The sequence below is a fragment of the Benincasa hispida genome, chromosome 8 (assembly GCF_027475165.1).
Source record: "Benincasa hispida cultivar pf3 chromosome 8, pf3_genome.v1.1, whole genome shotgun sequence".
In the NCBI taxonomy this organism is placed as follows: domain Eukaryota; kingdom Viridiplantae; phylum Streptophyta; class Magnoliopsida; order Cucurbitales; family Cucurbitaceae; genus Benincasa; species Benincasa hispida.
Genome location: NC_143485.1, coordinates 63,952,393 through 63,964,099, shown reverse-complemented (window position 1 = coordinate 63,964,099; position 11,707 = coordinate 63,952,393). Strand labels below are relative to the sequence as shown.

At 34.2% G+C, this 11,707-nt stretch overlaps 1 long non-coding RNA gene across 3 annotated transcripts; it reads left to right on the top strand.

Moving 5' to 3' along the window:
* The first annotated feature begins 1,529 nt into the window (after positions 1-1,529).
* LOC120083553 (uncharacterized) lies at positions 1,530-2,776 on the top strand. 3 transcript variants are annotated; one of them, XR_016531368.1, is made up of 5 exons: positions 1,530-1,741; positions 1,839-1,991; positions 2,104-2,162; positions 2,242-2,309; positions 2,552-2,776. It is a non-coding gene; the product is annotated as an uncharacterized LOC120083553 (long non-coding RNA). The 3 variants fall into 3 exon arrangements; XR_016531369.1 differs by having other exon boundaries at positions 1,546-1,741; positions 1,839-1,997; XR_016531370.1 differs by lacking the exons at positions 2,104-2,162; positions 2,242-2,309 and having other exon boundaries at positions 1,546-1,741.
* Positions 2,777-11,707: the final 8,931 nt, after the last annotated feature.

Below are 11,707 nucleotides of genomic sequence, written 5' to 3'. Positions count from 1 at the left end.
GGTTAAAGAGTTTAATCAATTAATCTTGTATCATTGGAGCTTCAATCTGTAGGTCCATAAGGTCCCCTTGTTAGCTCAATAAGGTTTAATAAGAATCAAATTGATTTTGGTTTAATTTGAATTTTTCAAATTAATTAAAGAGAATTAATTATAAGATACAATTAATATAATGTATGTTGATACATTATATTATAAAGTATAATGTATGTGATACATTATAAAGTTTTAATGAGGGAAATAAATATTTGAATGTGATTAAGATATTAATTATATGAATGTGATTCATATATATACTATAGGTTAAAATTAATATGAATATGATTCATATTAATACTATAAGTTATATGAGATAATTATAAACTAGGTTTATTATATGTGATATAATAAATCATAGGTTTTATATATTATATAGGATTAAACTATAGGTTTATATATTATATAGGATATAATATATAGTTTAATTATATTAATTAGTTAATATAATAATTTTTTTTTTTTTAATTTTGAATTCAAAATCAATAACTCCTAGGAGTTATTAATTAAATGGATTGGTGGAGGGAGTTAAGATCACTCCCGCACTAATATTCTCTCATAGGTGGTGATGTTTAGAAATGGAGATGAGTGATACGGTTTTTTTTTTTTTTTTTTTTTTGGTTTCAGAAGAGTTCTGTACTCAATCTCTTCATCTTGATCTTCCTCCTTCACTCTATGAAACACAATTTCTCTCAAGCAAAAATTCATTCACTTCACCAAAATTAACACGTAAGTCCACTCAACTCTTTTGTGTTTCTCACTTTAAGAATAACAAGGAAGTCTCCTTTGTGGTGGTGTCTAATGAGTTCATGTTGCTGTTACAGTTGACTTTCTTGGCCTCCAACATAGTGGACTTCCTCAATAGGAGTCTGAGGTTACAGTTGATTTCGAATAATCTATTTTACAATAGAAGTAACATCAATTAATTGAGAACATAGTTCCTTTACCTCTTGTGTGTCTGATGGGATGATTCCATTCGCTCTTGTTTCGATCTGCTGTGAGTTTTTTGTCATCCTAGAGATTTGTTGCATGGCTTCAGAGGGAGTCTTATCAGCTAGGGCTCCGCCAGCTGCAACATCTATTGAGCGCTGATCATTGGAGAGAAGTCTGTGTAACATCCCGAGTTTTTAATAAAACTTAAATTATTTATCTTAAATTATTAGATTTTAGTTTCCTTTTAATTTTGGATTTTTGGAGCCCAAAGTTAATTAATCTGAAGACATAATGGTTGGATTTAGATTATATTGGACAAAAGATTAAGAGAAAATTAAACATTTTAGAATTTAAGAAGGAAAAGGAAGAAGACTTGGGATTTGGAGCCAAAATAGAAATAATTTGTGGAGATAATTGGTATATTATATTTTATTTTTGATAGAAGATTTTGGGAAAAATTAGTAAATTAGAAGTGAGAAAGGGCTAAGACAAAAAAAATGGGGCCGGAAAATTTTTCTTTTTTTTTAAGGCTTATTGGGGAAAATGTATGTTTAATATTCCTTCTCTCAATCAGCCGCCAACCCCATCCCCACAAGTTTCTCTCTCTTCATCTCAATTTCACATGAATCAGCCCCAATCTCTCTCTTCTTCGCATAACGCAATGGACAACCGTACACCATCAACCATTCGTGCATAGCCATGCACACCATCGAACATCGTTGGTTGTCACCCCTTCACTAGTCGTCGGTGCACTTCGTCACCGCAGATCACCACAGTTAGGAGTTCTTTCTTCCGATTTCTCTCTTTCTCTTTCTCTCTCTCTTTTTCTTTTCCAATTGATCAGCAACTCCCTCTTCCCTTCTTCGTTTCAGACTAGCAGCCGTCGTCGGTGGGTCTTCGTTCGCGCATGTTTCGAGTCAAGTTGCCGATCGAGTCTTCAATTGGTGGGTCGCACCGCCGCTCGTCTTCTCGATCACAGTCACCTCGTCCGCCCATAACCATCGACGTCGCTGGATTTTATTGAGGTGTGGGTAGGTTTCTTTATAATTTTGAGATTTGGATGTTTATGGATGAGGTTTGGTGTGACCTATTAATTTATAGCCTGAAATTCTTGTCTTCGTCATGTGCTCGGTGTAGATTTTAGAGCGAAAGGGGATTTGACTCACTGGCCAGCGGGCTTTTTGACACATTTTTTTGTGAGTTTCTTTGAAGATTTTGATTACCCATGGAATTTTGGCATTAGTTGGTTGTTATCCATTAAATTTCAATTTTTAGATTGGAGTTCTGAAGGGCGTTGAGCTACTGTCCAGCCATAATAATTTCGATTTTCGGTGTATGTTTGGGTAAGATGTTTTGATTTTGTGTGGGTTTTATTTATTCTTGAATGCTCACTAATGTTTGTCTTTGGTTTCAATTTCATGGTGAGTTAGTGAAGGAATCGATTCCTGCGTATGAACACAATAATAAAATAAAATATGCATTTTTTTGGGATAAACATTTAAACAAAATTATAAACATACTATAAAAGAGGAAGAAAAGAAGAAATCAAAACTCACAATTCCTTTCCTATTTTGTTATTCTCCAGGATTCCAAAGAACTTGGAAGAGAGAAGGTGGAGGCTTGGGGGCTATAAAAAACCTCATTACCCTAAATGATATATTTATATGCTCATTTTCCTTTATATCCTTAGTGTTAATTAATTAAATAATCCTTATTTAATTAAATTGATACATTAATTAAATTACCATATATTAAATCCTATTTAATATACATTTAATTAATTATCATAGATATCATATATTTATACTAACCTCCAATCTCCATTATTTCTTAATCAATTAATTAACCATTAATTAATCAATTAAATCATATTTAATATAGAGTTAGTTAACATATAAATATCACATATTTATATGTATACATCTTTTTATGAATCCAATTGATATAAATCTAATATTTGAATCTTATTCAAATATATCTCTCTTATATAATTTGGATTATAGATCATATTTATAATTAACCATTATATATTAATCTTATTAATATAAAATTTCCTCATTTAATTTGAACAAATCAAATCATTCCTCAGTAAATCCTTTAGTTTTAGTGAGCTAACAGGGGACCTTATGAACCTATAGATTAGAAGCTCCAATGATATGAGATTAATTGATTAAACTTTTTTAATCCAATTAATAAATATTCATTAACTACCAATCACCCCACTAAAGATCGATAGTTGTACTCTTAATATTATAGATATATTTTTGTGTCCATGGATATAATCAATCAACAGAGCCATGACCCCTCACGAATGCTTGTAACTACAGCTGGGTTAAAATACCGTTTTACCCTTACAGTTATACCACAGATTCCTTTAATGAACAAACAGTTTATAGTTCAACTATAAACTAACATCTTTCAAGCCAGAGAGAGGTTGAGGCCTCATTTTTCAAGACCCGAAACTAGCTATTAAGGGAATAATTTATCTACTTTCCCAAGGAATGAGAATGAGTGAATTTCATCTTGTGTAGCTATATTCCCAGCTCCCCAATCAAATAAATCCCCAAAATGATAGGCTTATTGAGTTGGTTGTCATGGCCACTCTCACCCATACATATAAAAGGACTGCCGTCATAAACAGGAGTTCACAACTCACTCAGGATTAAGATCAAGTATCCTATGGTCATGCTAGTGAAATATTAGTTTCTTCAAGTTACGGTGTTATAAAGAGAAACTAATTATTTCGTGGTCCGGTCTATGTATAAACTCCTTTATACAGGATACCCCCACTCACATGTTTTTACATGAATAATATGGTTGTTTGTAATACTTACATCTCAGGTAACAATTACAAAGTGAGTCGTATCCGCAGTGTTACCAGGATAAGGCACCCAACCTTCATTCATTTACTGCAGACCTTTTGGGTTATTACTTGAACATGAACCACCTATATGTCAATCACATACTGTTCAAGTGACATCATATAACCTTGGATCTTAGTGTATTGGATTGAATTAATGTTGCCTAAATGTCAAATAAAAAACTTCTGATTTTATTAGATAAATAATTTGTGTTAACAAAACTACATGATGTTGATTTTGGAGATTTTGGCATGTTTTTTGTGAAGTACTAAAACTTTGGAACCTTTTGAAATAATAGGTGCTGAAAATTTGTTGGTAAATTCTTGGTTCTGGGTTATGTGTAAATTAGTGTCCTTGTGTTAAGCTTGAAGGCAATTGTTGAAGAAAGTTATTTTAATTGAGGAGATTATTGGGGTCAATACGCAATTGGGAATGTTAATGGAGTTTAGGTTAATCTATATTTTGAAATTAAACCCTAAAGCTTGGAATTTAATTTGATTATAACTGTTGTTAGGGACTTAATCCAGGATTCAATCTAGGCCAAAAGAAATATTAATTTGCTTATATTGAGCTTAACTGATGTAAATGGTTTACTACTGATTCTCCCTCGAACTAGACATCCTAACTAAGTTGATGTTAAGATTGTGTATATACATGAAAGCATGATATTATTATGATGGAATGATTTGCTATGAAATGGATGGACTATTGAGGATGTTTTGGAAACCTATAAGTTATGTTACTAAGACCATTGAAGGGATTGAATACCAAGAAAAAGCGTGTGGACCCCGTGCAATTTTAATTTCAATTTAGATCCAAAACCGAAAATGCAGAGTAAACCAATTGTTTTTCCAGGATAAACAAAACAACAAAATCTACAACATGCTTGAGAGGAGAAAAATGGAGACAATTAAGTCTCACCCTTGAGTACAAATGTTCTTCGCATTTCCTCTCGTGATCTCACGAATGGCCACCTTCCCCGGTCTCACCTCCATGAATGCAGCAAAGGAGAAAGAACCAATGGGCACCACTACGAGACCATTGTTCTCAAGAATGAGAATTTTCGCGGAATTGTAGGCTCGCAATTGGATTAATTTTGGGAAAGGAGTAGGAGATTTGTGAAAGGAAATTCACATAAGAGAATTTCTCAAAGAACTTTTTCCAAAGAGAAAACCAAGGAGGAAGATGACGATCCCCAATCTTCTTTGAAATGTAAACTGATTTCACGTAAAAAAAAATTGTCGAGAGATTAATGGGGAACTTCCTCCCTAATTATTACAAAGAAAAATTAAAATAAATATTTTGAATTTTAAATAAAATAAAATATATAATAACTAACTTTATTATATATTAATAAAATTATATATGTTATAACATATAACCTATAGTTTATATTATATCACAAATAATATATCTATAGTTTATTAATCTCTCATCTAACCTATAGAATTAATATGAATCACAGTCATATTAATTTTAACCTATAGTTCTTATATGAATCATATTCATATAATTAATATTTGAATCATATTCAAATATTTATTTCTCCCTTTAAAACTTTATATTATAATGTAACACATATATTATAATATTTAAATCATATTCATATATATATTTTTCTCGTTAAAACTTATAATATATCATATGCATTATATTAATTATATCTTATATAATTAATTCCCTTTAATTAATTTGAACAATTCAAATTAATCCTATAATGTGTCATATACACTATATTAATTATATCTCATATAATTATTTGGTTTTCTTTGATTAATTTGAACATTTCAAATTAATCCAATATTAATTCAATTTTCATTAATCATAGCTAACGAGAGGACCTTATGGACCTGTAGATTGAAGTTACAATACTACTTGATTAATTAATTAAACTTTTTAATTAAATTAATCAACTTCCATTAATTGTCGGCACTCCACTAAAGATCGACAGCTGCAGTATTCGCACTACATATATATTTCTGTATCCATTGGATATAACCAATCAACAATGCGTTGACCCTTCACAAATTGCTCGTTGGGCCAAATAGTTACCTCTAACTTCTTAAGTACCACTAATCCCTCTAATGAACAATTAGTTATAGTCTAACTATAACCGGACCTCTCTCTAATCAGGAAAGGGTGTGGCGCCACATTGTTCAAGCCCCGGAATCACCCTTAAGGGAGCAATTTCTCTACGTACCCTAACAATAGGGAAAAAGTGAATTTCTTCTTGTGTAGCTGCATTCCCAACTCCCCAATCAAACGAATCCCCAAGATGGTAGGCATATTGAATTGATGAAACTTGCTACTTTCTCCCATGTAAATCAAAGGATCGTCTCTATAGGCAATAATTCACAACACACTCAGGATTCAGATCAAGTCCTCTATGGTCATCCTAGTGAAATGTAAATCTTTTTTAGCAATGGTGTTATAAAGAGAGACTATTCATTTTGTGATCTGGTCTTATACAAACTTTTTATATATGATATTTTCACTCACATGTCTCCACATGAATGATCAAGATCAGATCATTTCATTTTACAATACTTGTAACAACGACAAAGCGGGTTGTATCTGTAGTATCACTAGTATAAGATACCTAGCCTTGTCCATCTACTACAGACTGTTTAGGTTATTACTTAAACATTATCCACTTGAATGTCTCTACATACATGTTTAAGTTACATAAAATAACCTAGGATCTTAGTTTATTGGATTGAGTAAATACCCATAAAATAACAATTATTTTATTGATAACAATATGTTTATATAGTTTACAAACTACGAGAATAAAGAGAAAGTTGAGACACCAATCGCAACAATCATGATAACATGTTTATGATTGGATACAAAATCTGGATGTTGTATATGTTGGGGTTGATGCCCTAAAGTCTCGTGTCCTGTAGTTTACAAACAGTTTGTACGAATGTTTGTGTTGTTAATATATGATATTTACTTCACATCTTGTATTTTGCTCAGTTACTTGTTTTATTTGCTTTATCACAAACCAATAAGCATAAAATCTCTGGTTATCTGTATGTGACTCAAGCATGTATGTGGTGACATACAAGTGGATCATGTCTTGAGTAATAACCAAAATGGTCTGTAGTATATAGATATAGGAGGGAAACCTTATCCTGGTAACGCTATGGATGCGGCCCGCTTTGTGGAATGGTCACAAGTGTTATGACTTATCACAGATGGTCTGATCCTGATCATTCGTGTTGGGGACATGCAAGCGGGGGCGTCCTATACAAAGAGTTTGTATAATACCTGACCACGAAGTGTTAACATCTCGTTATATAGTTCATGACAGAGACTTCACTTCACTAGAATGACTATACGTAACATGACCTCAATCCTGAGTGAGTTGGGAACTCTTGCCATTGAGGGCAGTTCTTTGATTTGTATGGGTACGAGTGGCCAGGTCGTCGATTCAAATCTACCATTTTGGGGATTCGTCTGATTTAGGAGCTAGGAACTCAGTTACACAAGATGGAATTCACTCCTTCCTCGAGGCAGGGGTAAGTAGATAGATAGCTCCCTTAAGGGCTGATTCCGGTGCTTGAACGATGTGGCGCCACACACTTTCTCTTAGCCCAATAGGTGTTCACACATAGTTTGACTATGTTGTATTGTTCATTAGAGGAATCAGTGGTACTTAACAAGTGAGATGTAACTATAGGGACAAAACGGTAATTTAGCCCAACCGTACATACGAGCATTTGTGAAAGGTCATCGTACTCATGATTGGTTACATCCAATGGACACAAAAATATATCTATGGTAAGAAGAGTTCAACTATTGGTTTTTAGTGGAATGCCTGACAGTTAATGGATGATGGATCTCGTGGCTAAAGAGTTTAGTCAGCTATTCACAGACTGTTGGAGCTTCGAGCCACATGTTCATTAGATCCCCTGGGTAGCTTGGATAAAGTCGAGAACCAGTTTTTGGGTTAATTTGAAAATTTCAAATTGACAAGAGGAAGTTCGATTATATATGATATAATTGGACTGGTTAATTATATATGATATAATTGGCTAAATGTATGAGATACATTATTTTGGAGGAAATTAGATATAAATATGATTTATATCAAGAAGAGGAGAAAATACTATAGTAGATATGTGATATCAAACTATAGGGTAAAAATATAATATAATTATATTTATTAATAAATTAGTTGGTTAATTATATGATAATTAATCCAAAATTTACGTTCGGACGTGGGTTAGTGGGATCCGTCGGTTATTGTAACCGATGAATTAAAATGAAAAATGTTTTCATTTTGAATCCCCATCGTTCAGATCGTCCAAAAAGAAATCAAACGCGCGTTGGTGAACATCTAAACGATCGCTTACGTAAAACGAGAGTCTATACTATAGTCCTCTCCGCCTAAACGATCGTCTACCTCGCGCCTAAACGATTGCACACTATTTCCTACACGATCGGATAGCTTCTCTAAACAATCGTATAGTGTATTGTTTTTGCTAAATGGCCGTATACCTTTTCCTAAATGATCATTTAGTAAAACCTACACGATTGTGTAACTTCTCCTAAACGATAAGCAGTCTACTATGCAATAGCGTCTTTTTCTCTCCCACTTGCTTATCGCCTACACGATTCGTGTTTCCTCCTTCCTCTACCAAATTCACCAAAGACCACCCTTTGGGTTTTCACTCAGAGAATACCCGGGGCTCTTTAGTGGTGGTGTCGTCCCCACGGCGTTCATGTTCGTCCTGCTGTTGTTGACGCTACTGCTGGGCGTTGGTAGATCACATGGAGGGTCTGCTGCGTTGAGTTCCAAAGTGTCGAAAACTGTCTTCAACTAGTATGGAACTTTTTCCCTTGTTATTTATCTTGTTCAAAGCATGCCGTCAATTAAGATTTGTTTGCATAACTGTATGTTGAATGTATATGTTGTATTTCGGTCACTATGAGATTGGAGCGATCCGAACGTGCTCATGGAACTCTTCGATATGAGATCCTTCAGTATGTTGCATGTTGGACTGATGGTGACTATTAGCACTCCTTTTGGGTTGTTTACATCTTATGTTTGTGAACCTTTGGGTTCATCATTTATGACTAATTCAGTATCCCTAAGGGATCACCACTATTGTTATGATTTGTGTTCCTTCAGGATCACTAGACTGCCATGATATGTGCTCCTTCGGGATCAGTAGACCGCCATGATATGTGTTCCTTTGGGTTCAATAGACTGTCATGGCATGTGTTATTTTGGGATCACTACCTATGAAAACATGCCTTCGCGTTTGCCCCTTATGCTTATGGCTATGATACGTGAAGTACACCTGTGTCTCGATAGGGAGGCTAATGATCACCTAATAGGCCCAATAGTGGGTCACTTACTGAGTATTTTTATACTCACACTTTCTTATAATATATTTTCTAGGTAAGGACAAGGACAGACCAACGAATGACAAGAAGAATTCGTACCATACTATTAGGGCCAGATAGAAGCTTTCGAACATATTTTTCATATTACATTTGTTAACAGTCAAATGTTTGGAGTTTTAAATTATGTTTCTTATTTGAGTTTACGTTTTAGGGGACCATGATAAAAAAATTCTAGTTATTTGGATTTTTATAAAAGTAATTTATTTTATGAAATTCTTTTAGTTTTAGTCATATTTTGTGAAAAAGTCGTTTTAAGATTTTTGCATGCACATAGTAATGGTCCAATACCAATCCTAGAAAGTTGGGTCATTACACCCTAAGTAGAAATATTGGATTAGAAGTTGATCTGATATCTAGTGATGTGGGAAGAGTGCACAAGTTGCTTATATCCCTCCCAATACTCAAATAATGTCTCCCCGACGCCTTAGGCTATGCCATAAATCTCTTTTCTAATGTTGTTTGCCTTCGGTACAGGGAAATACTTCTCTAAAAACAACTTCTTCAACTTGTTCCATGTAATGATCAAACCATGGAGCTGGTAGTAGAGCCAATTTTTAGCATACTCCTTTAAAGAAAATGAGAATGCTCTTAGATTAAGCTACCTTCAGTGACTCCGTGGGGTCTCATCCCTTCACAAACAACAAGAAACTTCAAGTGTTTGTGAGGGTATTCTCCAACGGTACCATTAAACTGAGGCAACAAATGAATTGCGCCAGTCTTCAACTCGAACGGAACGGTGGTGGCAGGGTGAACTATGCACAAAGGTTGTTGTTATGTCATGTCAGGCAGTTGCCTTAATGTGTGCTCAGGGGAATCCCCCATGTCTACTTTTGGTTGTAAGTCCTCTAACTCTTCCTTTTTTTTTTTTTCTGACTATTCACCTTGACGAGATTGTTTAGTTTCCTTGTTCACTTTCTCTATCTTTTCCTCTCTTATCGAAGTCGTCATTCTTCCCTGTCAATAACTGCAAAAATTTGAAGTTAAGGACCTCCAGAAGAATGGGTCATACTCAACAAGAGGCATACACACACTAAATCAAATTCAAGAATTGGCTAAAACAGTTGCTAAGATTTTCTGGCAGCGACGGCAATTTGATAGTGAGAAAATTTTTCGTCACCCATAAACCTTCACTAATCAAATAAATTTATAACTCCAATATGTACTATGTACACTACAACGTAGTATAAGTGACAAAACCAGGTCGTCTCCACAGGGAATCTTAAGATGAATTAACCAATTGATGAATTCAAGAGGTGATTAGGGGGAGGGAGGGGGTTGTGAGTTTTTTTTATTACAATAGAATTTAAAGGTATAAATGTAAACACTTAATTGAAATGAAAATTAGTTTGATTAAAATGCTTAGCCTAAGGATTCAGAATCCACTCATTAGTTTGGTTGTTCATCAAACTCAAGAGATTGTTTGCATGCTCAATTCTCTTCTTGGCTCGTTAGCTAGACTAACAATCAAAACTAACGCCCTAATGTTAATCAATTCCTTAATTAGTCTAGATGCTTAATTAACCGACTCTATTAGAGCCTAATCAATTAAAACACCACGTTGAGCCTAGGTAATCTAGCTAAGGTCATTAACAACCAAGAAAGGTCTCAAATTACTAACAATGTTATTCTTGAACAATTAGTCTTGCAATGTAGTAAATAGGCTATCATAAATAACCTACAAATTACTCACAAGCATGCTCTAATTTGTGCCCTAATTGAGACTAACACATAGACATATTTATCTCTAGCAAAGCAAAGAAAATACCCTAGGTGATCAAGCCACAATAAATTCTAAGCATAGATATTAAAATGCATCAAGAATCTATAGAAAATAACAGCAAACCATTAATTACAAGTTCTCACAACCAAATCAAAATGAGTTTCAACCTAACCCTAAGCTAGAAGCACTTACCTTAGTCACTCATGTGCCAATATGAAGTTTCCAAAGTAAATAAATTGACTAAAAGAAATAAAGTATGGGAAGAGGAAAATACAAAGACAATGAAGTTGGTGGTTGAAAAATTGAGCATAGAATGACCTAAATCAAGCAAAAGTTTTTTTTATATAAATGGTCAACCGTCGTAACACTGAGGAGCAGCATAACTACACTGGCTTTTTGTTGTCGTAGCGTAGGCCTTGAGCATCAGGGTTGCGCTCAGGTGCACACGCATGTCTCTCCATGTCCATCAAAATTTGTAATATAGCTACGCTCCAAGACAGCGTTGCGACACTCCATGAAAAGTTGGTCTCCGCCTTCAAGCGTAAAGCACAGCGTAAGAGGTAGGATTGCTACACTCCATAGGAGTAATTTGGTCATTTTTCTTCCTTTCTTCACGGTTGATGCTACAAGCTCCGTTTTGGCCCATTTTTGTCCCTTTTTCGGCTCTAATGGTTCGTTCTATCTCTTAGTTGCTCAATACCTACACAAAAGCATAATAAACACGTAAAATTCATGAATGAGC